This window comes from Vicugna pacos, chromosome 3 (genome assembly GCF_048564905.1).
Source record: "Vicugna pacos chromosome 3, VicPac4, whole genome shotgun sequence".
NCBI lineage: Eukaryota > Metazoa > Chordata > Mammalia > Artiodactyla > Camelidae > Vicugna > Vicugna pacos.
In genome coordinates, this window is record NC_132989.1 from 110,634,564 (window position 1) to 110,656,408 (window position 21,845).

General features: G+C 41.9%; 1 protein-coding gene and 1 long non-coding RNA gene across 3 annotated transcripts in view; one reads left to right on the plus strand and one right to left on the minus strand.

The window, feature by feature from the left end:
* TRIO (trio Rho guanine nucleotide exchange factor) overlaps window positions 1-21,845 on the minus strand; it is a 330,020-nt gene that overhangs the window by 269,013 nt on the left and 39,162 nt on the right. The window lies entirely within an intron of this gene.
* Window positions 8,081-9,636, plus strand: LOC140689995 (uncharacterized). Its single transcript, XR_012065154.1, has 3 exons — window positions 8,081-8,165; window positions 8,918-9,017; window positions 9,344-9,636. It is a non-coding gene; the product is annotated as an uncharacterized lncRNA (long non-coding RNA).

The following is a 21,845-nucleotide window of genomic DNA, read 5'->3' on the forward strand; positions in this document are numbered from 1 at the left end:
AAATACAACACTCAGTTTAGTCTTCCATTAAAAAATAATTAGGTGAAATAAAGTGACAATAGGACTGATTTCTGACTTGTATTATAATAGGTTTTCATTATTCTGCCAAGCTTTCCAGTGAGCTATGGTAGATGCAGATCTTAAATAACAGATTATTCATAACCTTTCCAAAAACTGTGTGTTGGTCAGGTTAAGCTGTATTTTCAAATCACCCTGAGATCACCCTACGGGCTTTCAGAAAATAGAAGGTAAGAAAATGCCTGCTGATCTGCTCAGCAGTTTTAGCGTGGCCTAACACGTATGAGGTTTGGACAAACAGCCTCGTCGTGAAGTGAGGCATGAGAAGAGGCATCCGCCGGTGGCCCTGCCTAGGTGACCCACGGCATCGCCTTCCTGAAAGGACTGGAGTTTCATCTGATCACCAACACCAAGGCTTACTGGTCTGCCCAGCTAGCAAGAGGACACCCAACACCAACAAGTTGTTGTCAGCCTTAGTGATGGCCAGTCCACCCAGGCATTCTCTGGTTTTCTATACATGTAAGACTGAACGGAAAAGGAAAACTGACCACTTTCGTAGGAACACATTGTAGATGACAACCCACACTGTGAGAGTCTGGGGCCTGACTGTGTGGAAGTCCTCTTTCTCAATGTGATCACTAGTCCTTTGGGTCAGTTGATTTTTAACTAAGTCAGTTAAAGCAGAAAGCCGTTTTTTTAAAGACACCCACTAAAGATTCTGTCTCCTTCCTCTTCCTGCTCAATATGACACAATGCCAAGTTCACTTTAAGGGCCTGGCCCCTTTCTGTCATCTCTGGACCTGGGCTGAGGCTTTTCCTTTGAGTATGAATCCCTGGATGGAACGTCTTCACCATCTTACTTGCATAAACCCTAATATGCCAATTCTGGTATCCGTCTTTAAAGGGAGCTGGGATACAGAAGCACTCTGGAAAAAAATCTAAGGGCAGAAGGCTTACAGATATTTACAAAACTTTCCCTTTTTACAATGTCTCTCCCACACTTGATATGACAGTTTATTTTAAATGCACTGCCTTTATCAAGTCTTCCCAAATCGTTCAATTTAGCTTTTACAGAAATGTCTTCTTTTCCCACTCCTGTCTTAAACATTTAGATAACCTTTAATTAAATTATATGCTGATATAGCATATAAACAGGTTTGAAAACAAACATGGCTTAAGAGCACGACTCAACTGGAGAGAGCCAAGTGCCCAAGCTCGCAGCACTGTACGCTCTCCTCTGCTGGCAGCTAGTTAATTACAGGTTAATATTTATCTTCAAGGAGAGGAGGGGGGTGGGGAGGAGGATGAGAGGGAGGAAAACGATGTATTTTCCTCCCCCTTCATTGCACTCACAGGCATCCTTCTGCCCCAGTTTAAATTACTGATATTTATAAGTACAAAGCAGACTTGTCTCACTCTCATCTGTATCAGTGTTTGTAAGGTTATTTGCACAAAACAAACCACTGGGAGGAGGAAGGTCCTCTCACCTGTTCTGAATCTCTTGAACATACTTTCAGTGTCCCTCAAGGTACTCAAACCTTTCCTAGAGGCAACAGATTTCACAGCAGTAGAACAGACTTCTAGTCTCAACTTTGTCACTTACTAACTGTACACTGCTTTCATCACCTAAGCGTGGAGAAAACACAGCTTGCCCTATTTGGTTTCTCTGACTGCCAGAAAATAAGTGAACAAGTATGAGTCCTGCACAAATAAAAAACATGGGAATCACTCTCTCAAAATTTCTGACCCAAGTCAAATTCAAATACAATGTGTTAATTAAAAAATAAAGCAACAGGGCACCAAATCCCCTCTTCCTACTCTCAGCAGCCTTTGTGTACCCTGGTCAGAATGGGACCATTTGCTTTGTTCTCCCAGTCTCTCACGAATTAAAAGTTAGCTCTTTCTATTCTCCTCAATAATATCAACAATTCTTACCTACATGTTCCAGCCCTTCCTTGGGCACTTCTGCATTTGTAATTGGCCCTGGCTGGCATTTAAACTTGGAACAGGCTTTGTAAAACAGCCTGCGTGCCTGAGAGATGATTCAATGACAGCAGTGCGCACGCGCATGTCCGAGCATGCGCACAAGCAGGTGTGCCACCAAGGCGGTGTGCTACCAAGCCGGTGCCTTCTGAGTCAGTGCTGAAAGGACTTGTCCTTAGAGATGCTCACAGTTCTGACACAAGCTCTTACAAAGAGCAGTTGCTCCTTTCGAGATGAAGGTAGGACGCCAAACCCAGGGACAAGGTGAATTTTTTTTTAATAATTTTAAGAACAAATGTCACCTCTTATATTTACACATAAAGTGGGATTACAAGCACACAAAAATACGAGTACACTTAGTAAGCAAATCATCATTTAAAACAAGCAATTCAAAACTGCTTTTATTTTTTTCAGCTGTTTAAAATTTTAATATTCTATTTTAAAACTTAAATCTTCTACTCAAAAAAATCAATGTTCCTCTTCTGTAAGTAACTGGTTTCTGTGCATTTCTCATTCGAATGCTGGATTATGTCAGAGAGAATACATCTGAAGGATCAAAGGTTGTAGCCAATTAGAAGGAAAGGGGGTTATTTTCCCCTTATTTTTCCTGGTCATGGATTAAGGACTTCACTGATAAAATCAAGCTTCTTCTTAAAGAAATAATGCTGCATTATTTAAACTCTGACAGTAGAGGAAAAGGTATCAAGAGCGTCTCTGTGTGTTTCATGATAATTCTGTTTTACTTCCAGGAATCATGTCCCAGTCTTCTCTGCACACACGGACACCCTAGACCTAGCATTCAACAAACCATGTATTGACTGAGACCTTTTTTTAAGTGAAAAGATGTCTAAGGATAAAATTATCTCTTAGAATTTAGTCAAGTCAGATAACTGGGAAGCTCCAAGCTGTCTGGGGTGCTCTGAAGGTTCAGAAGCTGGTCCACTGTGCTGGGTGGGGTGTGACTCTTCTGAGGGACCACAAGCCCACACACCAATCAACAGGTGCCCTGGGCCAACCTGGATGAACAGGAATCTTCCAGGCCCTCAGAAACCTGCCTGTTGGTCCTTGAAAGGATGCAACTGGTCCATACCTATTTCTCTTTCCCTTCTCTGTACTCTACAATAACTAATACATTTTAGCCATTACTTCACTTTCATTTGTTATATTTCTTTTTATACTTCTAATTCCATCTAGAAGGGTTTTTTTCCCTCATAGTACTGATTTGATCAAAATACTAAAAAAAATTCCATATTCTATTTCTTAAACACATATTATTTAAGAAACTTACAATCATTTTTGTATTCAGATCTATCTAGTCCAGAAAGGACATATATGACTACAAGACTTTTCATTTCTAAAGAACAGATTTTAAATTTACAAACAAAAAGGAACTTACCAGAGTTTGCAAAGGAAAGTCCTATATATACTTCAGCTGGTAAACACTTGTTCTGGTAGGTTAACCTTTCAGTCACATGACAAAATATTCCACTGTTTCAAATTTTAAATTATTGTGCAAGTATGTTATAGGTTAATTCACAGCAGGGGTAAGTTTACAATCATAATGACTGTTTATGTTGCTGGTACATTTAAAGTTAGTCAACCATTTCAGAATATGGGCTTTATACCAGGTATGTTTATAAACAGGTTTATATTATTTACTATTCATATTAAACATTTTGCAGTAATATCTGAACTTTCTGCAGCAAATCTTTGAGGTGATGGTGCTTTTTGAGCCAGTAAACATCCATCTCTTTGATTCTTTGTCTTTTGAGGAAATTATTTTGGTAGTTGTTACAAACGTGAATTATTGGTCTAACTGTAAGCTGTAAGTTCTCGTAGGAAAGTAAGGAGATAAAGTCAAAGGTCAGAAAGTAACATTAATGTGACTTTTCATTTTTTGCATTGCAGTTGACCCTTCTACAATGCAGCGGTTAGGGGCACCGACCCCTGTGCCGTCAGAAATCCACGTACTGCCATCTCTGCTGTGAAAACAAAGGAACTGACCAAGGACTCACCCAAAGGCAGGAATCTCAAACAGTCTGGGCAGAATCAGGACTCAAACCCTAGTTCTTTTGATTCCACATATTGTGATCTCTAATTCAACACAAACAACCCCCCACACTCAATCTGAAGACCTGTAAAGTGAAAATGCAGGTGCTATATTTATTGAAAAGAATCTGTGCATAAGTGGATCCACAAAGTTCAAACCCGTTTTGTTCAAAGGTCACTGTATGGGGAATCCTCAAAAGCTCCACCTGTTCCCTTATTGGCTACCAGTGGCCGCCAGGACACTTGAGCATTTCCTCAAAGTGTCAAGGGAACAGATCCAAGATTTGGCCTGCAGGCTTATGATGAACTAACAAGGGCAGGCGCGGGAAGGGTGGCAAGAAGGGAAAGGAAAAGGACATCATGAGAAGCAGGAAAACGGCTAAGGACAGAAAGGAGTTCACGGAAGGACTGAGAGTGGGGAGCCTCCCGCATGCGCGTCGCTTTTGTGGGTCCATCATTCTTTGATGTCCATCTCATTTCTGCTGACTTCAAATTTTAACTTTAATTTAGAACTACTGAACAATAAATAAGGCTAAATAGAGTAAGCTGACACTTTAAAATCATATCAATAATAACTGATGAAAAGGGGAGGGTGGTAATGTCTATGGTTCATGTTGAAATAAAATTTTGACTCTACTTTCCCTTCCGTGGTTTTCCTCCCAAACAATTGTGAAACAAGAAAACATTGTTTCAAAAAGTATTTGAAAGGAGAATTATAAGAAACAAATACTACAACATGACTTCCTCTCAACTATCTCCACACGCCTGGGAAAGTGAGGCCTCTCACGGCTCCGACCAACGCGAGCCTAAGTCACAGGACGTCTAGACAGCGTCTGAGGTGCAATGCACGTAGTCAACAAGAAGGCCGCGGCCAGGGGCGGGGCACCGTGGGAAACCAGGCCACCCCCGTTCAGGTCAGGGGCAATTCTACGTTTACGTATGTGGCCTCAGGAAGCCCAACCTCCCTAGATTCCGTTTCTCCGTCTGTAAATGAGGAAGTGAGACAAAATATTGTACTCAGAAGTGATGCCTGGTTTCTTTCAACGATAATGATGACATCTCATGCTTCCGACCTTCTATACAGAATCAGCCCGTCATTTAACTTCTGATTTTCCTTCAAAATTCAAGGAAAGGGTTTGCCAGCCCCTACTTGGATGCCCACACCCCATGAGCCCAACAGCCTGGGATCATCTGCTCACTCGCCTGGCCAGGCTCCCCCACCAACACGGGGTGCTCCATCCCAGGCTGGAGAGATAAGCCAGCACCGTCAGGACCATCTGCTGGGGGCACAACAATGCTCTTCCTCTCCTGGGCTCCTCTCTCCCTAAACCTGAGGCTGATAACATTTCCTGACAACTTAAAAGATGAGCAACCTTGAAGTACTGCCTGGAGGTATGACAAGGTATTTTCTTAAGGATCTTCACTATAAAACTCACAACTTTGCTCATAAGACACTTAATCACAAACACAAGCAAAAAAGGGAGGGAGCACATGGTGGGGGGAGGGGGAAGATCATGAGTATCTATAATGTCTTTGTTTCCAAGGAAAAAACTACAAACAAAAGAAAGTGAAATAGTTGGACTATTTCATCATGCACACATTCCTGGACTACCTAAGGGCTACTTTTACTGTGAACTTTGTCCAACCTTTTAAAAATTCCCTTTAAAATATTGAGGGAAAAGCTGGTTCTTTCATACAATCCCTCAAGCAACACAGAGTTCTTCTAAGCCATGGACTATGCAGGGTCTGGCTCTTGCTCTCAGCATGCTGCTCTTTGACGGTCATCCTTTTTGCAGCATGTGTCTGAAGTCTGCTTCTGACTGCTGAATTGCCCGGCACGGACATTATAAATACCGCTTCGTGTTTCTCCATTCACCAGGGGATAGGCGTTCAGACTGTTTCAATCAGTCTATTGGGAATAAAGCTCATGAGCATTTGTGTAAACGTCTTTGCATGAACATGTTTTTATTTCTCTTGAGACAGACACCTGGAAGTGGAATTGCTGGTTCACAAAGTAAGCATGTGTTTAACTTTTTACAAAACTGCAAACTCTTTCCCAAAGCGACTGTACAATTTTATATTCCCACCAGCAGTTTATGAGGGTTCTAGTTTCTCCACATCCTCACCACCACTTGGCAGTGTCAATCTTTTCATCACAGCCATTCTAGAAGAGGGGGTAGCACTATTCCGCTGTGGTTTAAATTCGCACTTTCCTAGTGACTAAGGATACTGCCCATTTCCCATGTGTTTATTTGCCGTTAATATAACCTATTTCCTGAAGTTCTATTCAAATCTCCTGCTCATCTTTTAACTTAGTTGTTTATTTTCTCATTATTGAGTTGTAAATGTTCTTCATATAATCAAATCCTTTACGGAATATTTGACTTACAAGTATTTTTCTCCTGATCTGTGGCTTGTATTTTCATTTTCTTAATGGCATTATGTTAAAAAGCAAAGTTTTTTTTTAATTTGACATTCAATTTCTTTTGCTGTTCATGTTTTTGTCTCATTTAAGGAATCTTGCTTAATCCAAAAATCACAAAGATGTTCCCTTATGTCTTCTTCTAGAAGTTTTATAGTTTTACTTTTATGTTTAGTTTGATGTCTTTCCACAGCTTGTTCCTTCGTGGAGAAAAAACTAGTAATAAAATTGTATTATGAAATGACCCCTTTAAAAAATACACAAAATATGATTCTATATGCTTCTATATAGTTAAATGCATACAAACCTAAATAGAAAGGGAACGCCTAAACAGAAATATAAACCAAAACAGCAGACAGATACTTACATTTTAGCGAGTTTTACTTTCTTCGTTTTTGGCAGGACTTAGGAATAACAATAATAAAGTGGTTTCAAAATGCTACACTCCAAACTGCAGGCTCCATCTCACCCAAACAATGAACATGTACCTAAGTTGTGCAGAAGTTACATGAAGATGTCATCAAAACAGAATGACAGCTTTCAGGAGCAAGCAGCCACTGAAGGTCCTGTGCAGTCAAGAACAGAAGCGGTGGCCTGAGACATCCTGGAGGTCAGGAGGCCATTAGGCACAGGGGCTGCTGAGACCTCGGACAGCCTCATGGTTAGGAAAAGAGCTGAGTTAAACTTCTGGAGACATGAAACATCTGGAAGGCCTGGCTACAAGTTCATTGAAGAGAATGCAAAGTTCTCAAGACTGTAACAAAAATCTGGATGAACTGAGCATTATGTTTAATTTTTTAAAAGAAGCTTCTTTTTCCAAAGAGTAGATTGTAAAACAAAAAGTCGGTATATTCTAAAATGCTAGTAATTCTTATACATTGTGTTTTTAACACCTATGTGGCCAGATAATAAAAATTAATGAGTTATCGTGGAGTGTGGTATGCAGTTCTTTGTGAATTAAATTTAAACAACTACAACTGAAAGATTCCTATTTTTGCCGGAAGCTTTTATCTTCCTATCCTTGGCCAACGAACTTCGGAAACAAGAACAGATCTTCATTTTGAACTGAATGTAATGAACAGGATATTCAATCGTCAGCTAACTTCAAATGCTGAGGAACTATCACTGCGCACTGCTGAGTACTCCTGAATGAAACAGTAGCCACTTCATTGTGCTGATGAATTTTTAATTCCTGTTTCTCTGGATAACAAGTTCTACTTTCCAAAGAATTTCCAACCCACAGAAGAACAGCTAAGGAGGCATGTGATGGACGTGCTCAGTCAACCCCACCTACTCAGAGCTCAGCTCCAGCAGACACTTCCTGCAGCTGTGGCTCACACAACAATGTTCTTTGGATTTTTCTGGCAATAGTTGGCCATTTAGGACAACAAAATCCTGCACCCTCCTTAATCCCGGGGCACTTCCCTTTACACCACAAATACTGCCATGTGTCTCTGTCGCAGCCATGGGAGGTCACAGCGGGGAAGGCTGGGTGTGCATGCGTTTCAGGGGGGATGATGGCAGGATTCTAGCAAGCCTAACGGAACTCCTGACAACTGTTACTAAGGAAACGCGTGCAACGCCTGTGTGGTGTCGGGGCCTGTTCTAGGCACTCCACGGTACTAAGTGACTCAGTCACCACAACAGACCTCTGAGTGAGGACCATCCCTGCCCCCACTTTACAGAGAGGCGAGTAAGTCGCCCCCGGTCAGAGCCACCCCTCAAGCATCCACCGTCGGGGTAACTTTCCACACTACACCATGGCCCTTACTCCACCTCTGTCTGCAAATCAGAATGACATTTTGATGGGTGACCTGCTCACCACAATGGTCTTGTTTCAGACAGCCTCTTCCCCAAATCTTTTGTCTGAAATGACACTCTACCGTGTGTTTCTCCAGATCTCTATTTAGTAAGAGAGTTTTCCCTGTACTTGAGGGCACTTTCCCATATGACATGCGCCCATGCTGACCATACAATGACTGTCCGCCTCCAGCAGCCCAGAGGGGCCAGGACCTTGCTTCCAGCTAAGCTGTCAGCCATCCTAAGGACAAGGATGACCTGGCAGAGGAAGGAGGGAAGTCACACTCCTCTGTGCCCACCGACCGGGGAGGAAGCGGCACCCCTTCCTCTCATGCACCCCCAAGACCCCGTCCCCCTCCCTCCCTGCACTCGGCTCCCAAACTGCCTATGCGGTGAACAGACAGACAGGCTTTCAAAATCAATCTTTTGTTGTGCGAGGTCAAGGCAAGATCTCACAGGAGCATTGTCACCGATAACACTTTTTTGGCTTCAAACAAGACATATGATTCCAAACAAGGGTTTCCCAAGAAATAAAAAGCACAAGCAGTTTTTTACAGTCTATAGCTACCGGCCAGCTCTAGTACGTTTATCAAGGTTTAGAAAAACTTAAAGCATCCACTGACAGTTTTTCGCTCTTTCATCAAGGTCCAGAAGCATTCAAGACACCCTTGAAGACTCCAGAGAGCAAGCTGCAGCTCTTCCTCCAAGTGTTGCTTTTACTTAAAAGTATCAGATGTGTTCTGAGGTGCGGTGGAACAATAGTCAAATAATAAAGAGGGGGTAAAAAGCTATCTGTTTTACAGAACAATCAGCTAGAGCTTGCTTTCCTCCCTGAATCCTAACCGCTCCTTGCACTTCTCAACAGCCAGCAGCCCGCACCTGCCCCACCTGCCCGGAGTCCCTCCTCCACAGGGGACAGGGACGTGCAGGCTCTCCTTGAGAGGGTGGCTCACAGTGTCCCCCACGACGCATGCACATTCTTGAGGGCACTGAGGGGCATGCCGGGTGGATAACAGAATGGTAAGGGAGACTGCTTCTCAGAATTTATTACCTTTTTTTTTTTTTACTAAGACTATAAAAAGGTCATTTGAAGATAAGATCTTTGTCTTCATAATATTATTCCATTATTAAGTACAAAGCCAGAAAGAGCCGACCAGAAAACATGTTCTGCCAAGTATCACCTCCCTAATCAGATTCTGAAGAAAACCACCAGGACTAAGACGGTGTCGTCCTTGAGGGGGAATATGTCTGGAAATAAGGAATAAAGCTGTTTCTTTTTCTTTTTCTTTTTATTTACTTTTAACAAAGATGTCAAAGTGAATCCTCTAAGTAACCACCTTGGGATGCTACAGACTTACTCCAACACACACTCTAGAGAGGCACAAAGTCATCTGGAAGCTCTCTTTTCAAACTGCCCACAAAGCAGGTGGCACGTTCTCTGGAAGATTCTTAATGCAGTAAACTGTTATTCTTTCAGAAAAGAGTAGAATTTGGGAAGTAGGTAAATTATTCAGTGCCAAGCATAGGTGAGTAGAATACAGAAACCTGCTTACTCCATTTCTTTTTTTAAGTTATGACTATACCTGGAATATCAAGTATCTACTGTATAACAATCCACCCAAAACTTAGTGGCTCAAAACAACAACTTCTTATTTCTCATGACTCTGTGGGTTGACTGGGTAGTTCTTCAGAATTATGAATAAAGTCATAAATAAAATCATACATGACTGAAATGAATATACTGGTATTCACAGCAGAAGACACTGATTGCTAAAATTACTTCAACTTGTGAAAAGGGCCTAAGAATAGTCTAGAAATGTTGGTTAGGCTGGCATTATATGGGACTTTCACAGGGTGATAACAGGACTTTCATTTTTATCTTTTTTTTCCTGAAACTGTCAAAGCAAAGTAAGCATGACTGCCATTTAGGTCCACCTATACTTCTGGGCCCAGATTTTCAATCACTTCTGGGTTTTCGCTTTTATTTAATGCAGGTCTTATGATCTGCAGACAATCAATATTTTCAGAAAAATGAGCAATTTATTCAGAATTAATAAATGAGCAGAACTAATTCATTACTATTATCAAAGTAAATTTGACTAAGTGAAGCAATAAAAAGAACCTCTCCCTTCACGTAATGGGTCGTCTCAGCTCAGAGCTCCTCCCTCCTTCCAGGAAACGGTTCTGTTATCAGAGCAGTTACACTTAATTCTCAAAATTAACAAACAATGCAGCCAAACATTCTTAAAAACGACAGGATGTGACCTGGCCAAAGTATCACAATCAAAATGCAATGCATTTACCTGCAACCAATCCAGTGTCAGAAGTCTTATATAAAAGCATATTTCAGTTTTAAAGCACTGCTATGGCTAAGGTACAATTTTAACTCTTATTATACTTTTGTTGTATGATAAACAGAAGCAAAATCTCCTTAAGTTACTCCAAAACATAAGCAGCAGATCGGAAATAAGTTTTCCTTCCGGGTACAATTAGCTTTGAAGGAATACTAATTTTTTAAACATGTTAAGAGAATTTTTGGCTAACTTTGAAAAAGCAAAAACTCAGTCATTTAATAAAAGAGAAGAAAAATTAACTCACTAAATGGGTAATTTGTTCATACGCTGGAAGTGAAAGTAATTATCTAACATCAGTAACCACACCAAAGCTGAAACTGAGGGGAGGTCCTCGTAGTGAATGAATGGCTCTATTATGTACCATGAACCCTTTGAAAACCCAGTGCCTTTCAGTTAAGACACTCCTCTTATCGGGATTACATGTCTCCCACCACAACTTACAGCTGGCAGGTCTCTCCTTGCAGACCCAGTCCAACAATTTCTAGGCTGACCCAGGCCCAAGGGGGAAATACCAAGCGTAAGCCATGTAGTCGGCAGACACGTACCGGGCACTCACAGTAATCCTGAACGTGGCCTGGGTGTCCAGAGGTGAAGCACAAACGTTTACTCCCTGCCCCAAGAAGTATACCCATCCTACAGGGGAGACTGAAATAAACTACATAATCAACACAATCCGTATTCAAGTGACAAGTGCAATTAAAGACGAAGGACAGGATCCTGTGAAGTGTCTAAAAGGGAGTTTCCTAACCTGAGGGGTCAGAGAAGCCTTGTAGCAAGTGAGCTAAGACCTAAGGATGGGGAAGGCTGGGGAGGGGCGGGGCCCTGAGAAGGGCAGGGGCGTCCTTCACAATCAGAATGAAGGGATCACAGTGAGGGGAGGGGTGAGTGCAGGGCCCCTGACTCAATGGCACAACAGGCAAAGCCCCTAGGACATGGCATCTGGCTCCCAGAAGACACTGTGGCCATGACTGGTTCTCCCACCCTGGGGAGGGCAGAAGCCTAGGTCAGAATTACTGGCTTATGGCCAGCGCACTACTCTCACGCCCTTGTTCTAGTCAATGGAGGACTGTGCCCTGACCCCTAAATGATGCTACTTCAGGGGGGTCTCCAAACCACAAGCATTTACTTGGGCAACCCCAACGTAGGCTACATTCTCTCCTTCCAAGTCTGCTTGACCCATTCCAACTCTACCCCAGCCTCCTCACCCCAGCTCCCTAGCTGGGCCAGGGTGCAGCACCTCATCTGACTTAGGAAAACCAAGATCCAACAAAGGGAATGGTCAGACCAAAGGTACCGACTGGACAAGGCTCTGTTCAAGGTCAGCAAAGCTCTGGTAGTGAATGTGGCACCCTGCCACAGATCTTCTTCTCTGGGGTAACAGGGAAGAAGGCAGGCAGGGGATTAAGAAAGAGAATAAAATTATGTAAAGAGAATACAAAATGCCACAGCCCCAGCGAGCTTCTCGGATGTCTGCTCCATAAAGTCCAGTCCACAGAATGACACCAGGAGTAGAAATATCCTAATAACAACAGTCACTTCTTAGGAAAAGAAGCTGGAACTTGTTTTATTCTTTGAAGGCAGCATGTGTTATAATTTTCCAAGAACTAACAGGCTTAAATCATTCAACAAAGAATAATATTTTTTTGAAAGCAGGTAAAACAGTTTTGTGCCCTTCCAAAGAAAGACACCATTCAAAAGAATATTTAGCAATTTTGCCTTAATAATCCAGAATCTTGAGAACACTGAATTTTTTTAAACCAGTGCAGATTCTACTTCTATAAATATCTCACAACTGTCTTTAATGGAATCTAGAAATATGAATATTTAACACCTCAAGTTGCAGGTTTGGGGGAATACTTTTCAGGAAAAGATTTTTCCATAGTTTTTAATAAACTGAAAGATGCATATGCTGGAAATGAACTGTCTTGCTACTATTCACAAAGACTTGAGTCTGACTGGAAGAATAAGTTTTAAAACTAACTCTTGTTTGGTCAAGCACTTCCCAGGGCTCCAAGCCACTTGCTCCGTGATGAACAGCCTGATTCCTGAGGGGTTCTGAGGATACAGGTATGAGCAAAGGTGGCCCTCGGAGTTCAGTCCACGGGAGTCAACTGTGGGCTTGACTGGGCAGGATCAAGAGGGTTAAGAGGTTCGAAGAGCCAGACCCAGGCTCACACAGTCTAGTCAGGGCCTAACGCGAGGGCCCCCGTACTTACGGCACAACAGCAGGAGGAGAATCACCCAAGCGACGTGGCTGATCCAGCAACTTCTGAAAACGCCCCAATTCCCACCATTACAGTTCCACATTAAGGTTGTGCTGTTGCTTCCAGAAGTTCTCAGTGAAACGTCGTTATGGGAAACGAGAGCATTAACACCTTAAATGAAAGGGTTGGATCAAATGATCTGAAACTTCTTGAATCTTTAAAACTCTGATTCTATACTTAGTGAAATTAAGTGCTGGGCAGAGAGTGTGGCCCAAAGGACCACAAGACTGGACAAAGACGCTCCACCATGTCGATAAGAACCCAGGTGGTTAGGAGAGGCTAACAGGTATAACACAGTGCCAGCAGAAAAAACCCAGTTATAAGTTAGACTGTACAATATTAGCAATGTTTATGAAACACATGCTATATACAAATATCTATACTTAAGGGGATAAAACACTAAAAGTATGTATTTCAAGACTTTAACAGTGATTATTTTAGAGTGAAAGGATTCCAGCAACTATTTTCCTTCTGTTTCCTAAATTTCCACAATGCACATTACTGGCAGAGCCCTGGTGGAGACCGAGGTCTCTCACGATTCTACACATGACGCAAGCAGAGGCACTCTTTGCTCCAGATCATCATTACAAGGATCAATTTAGGCAAACAGACTCAGAAGACAGTGTTTCCCCCCAGAGCAAAGGCAGGTCTGCTTAAGGCCTTGGAAGGCAAAGAGACGGTCTCTCTTCAGAGCAAAGAACAGCCAGGTTTACAGTCCAGTATAAAAGACTCAGGGTTCCTCTCCTACGATACACCCCACAGCATGCACAAGTATTGACTAGCCTTCTCAGCATCACCCTATAGAAATCAGGTTTTCTAGAACTAGTGCCCCAAAATGCTGATACCATGACTACTGTTAGCACCATGAGTAATAAAATTTCTTGGTCTCTGAGCCAGGAGTCTCGTGTCTTCTGTCAGCAGCTGTCAGACTGTGGCAGACTAACCTTTTAGCTTGCGAGTAGGGTAAACAGCTCAGCGGTTCGTGGTTCTTGATACACACATGCTACTGTTACCACCTGAGATGCTTATTATTGGCTCGAAATGGTTTCCACTGCTTCCAGCCAAAGCTGTGACTAATGATGTAACTGCTTTAGGAATCGGGTCTTTATACGTCTTTTCAAAAAGAGAAAGGGATAGGGGTCAGCACTGGACAGGGTGAAGGGCATTCTCACTGCTGCTGCACCCCTGCTGTGTGAGGGGCGCTGTGCCCGGAGCTGAGACAGGTTGGGCAGGAAGCACCCTGACATACAAGCGTATGTGCCCACATACATGCCCGACGCCACAGGAGCAAGTGATCCAGGACAAGGTGCTCTGAGCGGGCAGGAGAGGGGAATCAGAGCGAGTCTGCAGGGGTTGAGGGAGGCTTTCCTGACCTTCGACAGACATCACTCAGTGGTGCACAGGTAGACCTTTCTTCTCCTGGCAGGCAGGTCTTCATTCTAGAGAAAGTTTACAAATTTAAACAACTGGCACAAATTTACCTGCCCTCCATCAATCAACCCAACTATGTTTTTGCAATTATAGACTAAAAGCGTAATTACAGGATGAATGCTAAGCAGCAGACTGATCAGCACTTCATGACCAGTCTATCCAGAAACCAACCCAGCATCACCTTAAGTTGTTAACCACCAACCACAGCCAAATGGCCTTCGATGACTTCTGCATGTAAAGCTCTGGAATATTATCCAGTAAATGGCACAAATTTAAGCGGAAGGTTCTTTAAAACTTCATAGTTCCTTGTGGCCAGAAGGTGGCTACAAACAAATGAAAACAGTATTAAGGGTTTTCTAAGAACACTGGACTCAGGGTCAGAACTTTAAATTGACCCTCAACTTCCTCCACATGACTCTGGGCAAGTCACTTAACCACCCAGGCAGACAGATGCCTCATCAGTCACAAAAAAGGAGCAGAGCACAGACTACTGGGATTTCTAAACGTCTAAAGGTAGAATGATTGTTTCAACTACTTAGATGGCATTCAGTGGCAGTGCCCCATTTCACACATAACATAACCTGAAAAACACAAATGTCCCCAAAAATCAGGCAGATGAGGCAGGATAATTTCAGTTAGGCTTAGAGATGTGTGACTTCCAGTCACAACTAATCTTCGCTGTTTAAAAACAACTTTTTTCCCTGATAAAAGTAACATACGTGTGATATGGCCTTTTTTTTTTTCAGAAAAAAATACAGATAACCAATAATTTCACAACCCAAAGGCAACCATCACTAACATTTAAATAAATCTCATTTAGAGTTTTTAAAATGTATATAATCACAAATATATAGATAGGCTTACATAAAATCTAGTAAAGTAGTGATTCCACATAAAACACACACCACCAACTAAAACAGAACAGACAAGTTAAGGGAAGTGCTCAGAAAAACCTACAAAGTGCTCAAAAGTGCTCAGGACAAGTTGAAACTTGAGCAGGCTCCCACTGGCCAACCTGAAACAATCTGGGCAGAAATAATGATAATAATGGATAATAATCAATAGAACTAATTGACAATCTATGAGCCTATTCTGATATAAATAAATAGGTAAATGAGTAGGGAAAGCTCTTACTTCCAGTAGCATTCCAACTAATATAAGAATAAGGGAAGGAATTAGAAAACTACCATTTGGCAAATACCAGACAAGCAAAAATCACCAATGGGTATAAAGTTAAAAGGGGAAAGCATGATGAGAAATGTGATTCTTACACGGTTTCAAAGAAAATCCTCACAAGATACTAATTACAAAGCAAAAAGTTATTAATTTTACAAAGGAGATTGGTAGGAACCACCTAAGTGATCAAAGTTAATGTCACCAGTCATGGGACAGACACACAACGCTGTGTGCTTCCTGATGAAACGCACAGGGACGAGCGCATCACTTCCACCACCCTTCTAGCAAAAATGCATCCTCTGAAGCTAATCATGAGGAAGTAACACAGAAATCCAGACAGAGGAACACTCAACAATTTGGCTAGAATTCACTAGCTTGTATTCCTCAAAACTGTCAAGGTCCTGACAGATAAGGAAAGACTGAGTAGCTAGCTCTTCCAGATTAAAAGAGAACCAAAGAGACAAGCAACTAAATGCATGTGTGATCCCGGAACAGACCCCGCACCAGATAAAGGACATTACCGAGACGACTGGAAAAATCTGAATAAGGTTTCTAAATTAAACGACAGTGCTCAATCAACGCAACTTTCCTGATTGCGATCATTTTACTGTGGTATGTAATAGAACATCCTTGGTTTTAGGAAGTACACCCTGAGGTATCTGGTGGTAAGAGAGGCATCATGTCTACAACTTAATTACAAATGTTTCAGAAAAAAAAAAGTTTACCTAGAGGATTAAAAAATATATAAAAAACAGAAAGAAGAAAACATGAATGATATAACAAATGTGGTAAAATACTAACATTGGGGAAATCAGGGTGAAAAGTATTTAGAATTATTTCATACAATGTTTGCAGGTTTTCTGGCTGTCTGGCATTATGTCAATGTCTTATACATGTGTGCATATATGTACACTTACAGTGGACATCTTTCTGTAAAAGTAAATACAGATCTAAACCATCCCCTATAAGGGCCATCTAGTATTCCTGTATTGAATATGCCATAAGCTGTTTAACACTGCCAACTCCGCTACCGGCAATGCCTAAATATTCAAGCATTCGCCTACGCACACCGTTTATTTCAGCAGAATTCCTAGAATAACATCCTTCCCTTGAAACACAGACTTTACTTGAATTTTTAAAATTCAGTTACTATCCAGGTATCTAGAGATGTCTATGGACTTAACATATAACTTAAAAATGAATCAAGTCCTAAATCTCTCACCATGTCCATCTTTCTACCTAGTGGGGCACCTGTATAACAGTGAAGAAAGAAAATGATAATTTTAAACAGTCAAACAAAAGGGCCCTATGTGCCTTATTTACTTTACTTCCATTTATAGACTTTAAAGAGAAAATGAAAGACTGAGAGCATAAATACAAAGGAAAAACAAACTACCTACCGGCTGCTGATCCACGCTCAGAGACATCAAACTGGAGGATGGAAACAACATGAATCAGAAGAATTCATAAAATTACACACACGCCAAGAAGTGGAAAGACAAGTCATATTTCTAAGAAACTTCAGGGGTAGAAAGTCCCTTAGCAATGCGTGTGGCACCTGCTGATTTTGACAATGCAGGGATGCTCAACACATGAGTGGACAGAGCTGCACCGACTGCCTGGTCCTCAAGGTGCCTCGCTGGAACTGGGGCTGGACAGGCCAGAAGTGCTGACGGAGCCAACGCTCTTGCTGAGAATAGTGAGAAAGCACAGGAAGAGAGGCAGGCTGGTCAGTCCAGAGGTGGAGCAGAGGATTTGGGCTTAGAGTCTGCACCAGGCACGGCATAGTAAGAGCACACCATAAACGGTCACTAGGATTTTCAGTAACTTCAGCATCCTCCTCTTCATCTTTAACTGCAGTAGTCAGGGAGGCTGTAAGAATGCATGGGAGGTCTTATTCCCCAGTTTCACATAAATCAGTCACCTAAACGCATGTGGAAATAATCAGAAAGACGCCCCTGTCGGATGAGATGCTCTGACTCTGCTGACAGAGGATGGCAGAGCCTGAAGGACGACCACGGGCCTGCCGGTTATGACATCTGACCACCACACGACTGCCTCACTGGTTACAGAGCGCTTTCTGAATGACATGTAGTAACTGATCTCTGGCTTCTGACCATGAGAACGAGATGACAGTGAATGATTTCACCATCTGAAAACACGATCTTGAACATAAAGAGCTAGCCAGCTTCAGAGTACGAACCACCACTTTTATCAAAGGAAAAAGGTTCATTTCTAGGTTTTCGTATTTTAAAAGTAGACATGAACAGAAAATCTGGTCAATGTATCACCAGTTAGAAGGAAATAAACAGAAATTCCACTAATTCTCAAATAAGCAGTTAAATTTAGTAATATATCCTTACACTATTTTATCTGTAACATGTGTGCCCAAGGGTAAAAAGAAAAATAGAAGCAAATAACAGTACTGTTTTGTAAATTGCCTGATCACTTTCTTAATAATGAACATCCTTCGGTATCAAGGTGTATTATTATTATAGTATTACCCTACTACCTACCTCATTTTAATGGCTGAATAAAAATATTTTAATCAAAAATATGTGCCATACAATAAACAGAAATTCAAAGTTATTACTAATAAATAGAAGCTGAACGGAAACGCAGTTTTGCAGACAAAACTTCCAAATTCGAGCTCCTGGAATTAGAGCAGTTATTGACAGATTTCTGAGTTACTTCCCAGCAGGGCCTCCATTCCATTCCCAGCAGCAGCAGAAAGCTTTTGAAAATATCCAGAGTTCTCCAAATCTCATAAGCTGTTAAAAACAATGCCATATATGGCACTTTCCCGTACCCATCATCACTCTTTTACCTTCAAAGTAAACTATGTCTTGCGGAGTAACCATTTCTGACTTGTAAGCCACACTCAAGGTTTTTAAAACTCTGATTTTAAGGGTAGTCCAGACTCAGCCCTGAGGATAGGTAATGCCCATGCAGAATTTGTTTAATCGGTGTAATAACAAACCAGATCTATTCTATTAAACAGACCCTCCCTCTTCTATTCTAGACCAGTAAATACTCATGGAAAGGCCAGCGTTATACTGACTGAATAAGTAGGGTTCTATCATATTCTTGTTATTAACTACCTTACAGGCAGTTCTGATTCACACCTGTTGTCCCAGCATAGTTACTAACAGCACTCCCTTTCATTCTTACAGATGTTCTGGTTTGTACAACAAATTATTTGGTAACCTACCTCGGGCTTCCAAGAAGTTACTGGGGGCACTTCCTCTACATTTGAATGAGACACTTGCTAAATGAAAGCATTCCTTATTATTGTCATTACTATTATTATTAGTGCTAAATACGTTCCTCTCCTTTACAATACAATCACATTATCCCTGACGATTAGATGCATCGTTCTTTCTGAATTTCTTTTATTAGGGTGCATTATCTCCCAATTCTAGTCTTTATTACTCTTTCTAAATTCCGTCTATTTTTCGTTCACATCTTTGATATGCCAACATCCCCTAATATGCTTGGTTTAAAAAAAAAAGTGTGAACATTGAACAATAAATGAGCTACCTGGGGTTACTAAATACAGAGGTTAATCAGCACAATGAGGATTTCACGGTGAAGAAGCAGGGCTGCTAGCTTCAGGAAGATATGCTAAGAACCACGAGATTCTCCACTAATAATTATTTTTCCAGTCTGCAACTTTCCTGACTGTGGCCTAATTCTTTAAGTCCTGATTAGTGTCTACTTTATCATCAGAATGAACTTCCCTATTCATCTGACCTATGATTTATTCACTCTTCTTATTGTTATAAATTATACTACAGGTGTTAATGATAATGAAAGTTAAGGGGCTATTCTCAAATGGCGGTAGAAGACCGCATGCGCACTGCATAGCCGACAAATGACTCATGATCAATAACTTGCTTCTAATTTCTAGAAAAATCATTTCAACATTTGTGGATGCAGAGTGTAACAGACACATATGCCAAGTAGGCCCAACTGGGTTTTTTGATAAATACTGTGGGAACTTTAATGAACCAGCCCTGCCCCACAGGGTGGGACCCAGAGGCAGACGAACAGTGGACAGATCTCTGGTCAATGCCACAGTACAAGGCCTCCCACCTGTGTGCTGGGGGGAGGTCTGCAAAGGTGGAAGCGTTGTGCCTGCCACTCCCTCCTTTCCAGGAGAACTTGCTGGGCTACTTAATTAATTATATGTATCAATCTCGGGGGAAGGGTATTGTTACCTAATTCAGGAGGGAAATCCTAGAAGCACTTGTGTGGATACAACTGATTAAATTACTATGCAGCGCTATCTGGCTTTATTTTCAGAAGCCACAGGTGTCAAATGAAGGGGCAGGTATGCAAATGTGTCCTGAAAAACTGAATAGACTAGGCCAGCCATTCACTTCTGCTTGAGGAGGAATTAAACAAAATTTAGTAAGTTCTTTGAAGATGTGGGGGGATGGGCAGGTATCTGCAAAGGATTAGAAGCACCACAAGTCACTGCCCCAAGCATCTGAGTCCATCTTCAAAAGAATAAAAAGGAGGAGAGAGAAGCCAAATCAAAGAAACACACTGAAGTTTCAGGTGCCTGAATCACTGAGACAGGCAGGAAGTGAATAAAGGCGAGTGTCTGCGAGAAGGCCAGGAGCCAACTCCAGTTTCTCCTCTGAGTGGCTCAGACTTCTTTAGGAAGACATGTTTTGCACATACACATTTTTATAATGATCTCTTAAGAACAAAGAGGTTCACCAATGTCCTTTTTTAAACATTTGTGTAAGTGGTTGAGTTCACGGATGGTATTGGTATTTCTTTTTCTTTTCAGATTGCCTAAATTTGACGACATCCTCTTTGTCAGCAGCCAGGCTTCCCTACACACCTGAGCAGACGGGGTCTGACCCACGCAGCCCTACCCATCACCTTGCAGCCCACAGGAGGGCCACAGGTTAGCAGTGGCCCCGGGGACCAGAGGAAGCAATCCCCTTCAGCAGGCTGTCTCCCCTGTTCAAAATTAGTGGCCTGCGTTAGATCAAGCCTGTAACATCCTCGCTATAGACCCGTTCACTAACAACCATATAAACCAGCTCTGTTGACCAAAAGAGGCCAACTGTCTGTGCAAGAAACGAACTAACTTCTGAAGACCTGGCTCTCTGCAGAGAACCACAGACCTCTTTAAAGCCCAGATGGGCAGAAATCACACAAAGTACCTTCGTGAGGGCAGGAAAATGAACTGCACTGACCCATAAATTTATGCATGCCTCAGTCGTGTTCCACCTGGGATAGGAATGACCCAACACACTCTCCCAGGCCACACACTTACTTAGCATAAAAAGTAACAGCCATCTCTGTTTTTCCGGACGAATCCTTTCCTGGCCCCTCCAATCCAATTCAACAGAAATACTGGGTGTTTGGAAAATGAGAAAAGTCTCAAAACCATTCCACTTGTTGCTGGGCTGGTGATTTTCATCCAAATTTGATAATAAATACATCATTAAGGGTATTGGGTGCTTCATTAAACCACGGGAGCAGAAGCACCAGACTTGTACACAGTATTCAAGAGTAGGCACGTGCCACAAGTCACGTGCCAGAATCCTCACTAAAGCTTGGGCTTAATGTGGAATAATCTTCACATGTAGACACATTTTTTTCAATACTGCTAGGACATTTTAAAAAATAACTTAAATACTAAAAATAGAAACAAATATAAATCGAAAGTAATGTGATTCCCTAACCCTTACACCAAACTGGCAATTTGTAAGAGTTTTTAAAAGGGGAACCAGAGCCAGACTTGTAACGTCTGCAGTAAAAACCCAAGACCAACATTAAAGAATTATTCATGGAAAAACATTTTCACTACAATGAGCCAAAGCTCCACTGCTAAAAACACATTCGCTGTGCGCACAAGTGCACGGGCTCATCCCACGGCCTTTCCGCTTAAATGGCATCACCAGGTTCTCCCCACCCGGACGTTCCCAGGCCACATGGGATTCGACTCAAAGGACAGACCTGGAAACGGGAGAGACTACAGCAGAAAAGCTAAAAAACAGAGGAAAACCATCTGGAGCCAAAAGTTGTCACTGGTGGGCTTGCCTCCCTCCTTTCTCCCTTACCAGTCCCTCCTTACAGGTTATCATCAACGGTGCAGGGGAAAATGATGAGAATGAGGGCAGAAAAGTCACTCAAATACAGGAAACAGCTTTCAAGACGTTAGCAAATAACGGGTCTCATTCGATAAGTCATGTGAAAAATAAACTGCATTAATTTATGCCCATGTCTACTGAGCTATTTAGTTGAAAACAGTTAAAGCTAAGTGGCTATGAGGCTGGACCAGGAACTAGGTTCAGATCATCCCATTCCTTAACTAACTCTGTA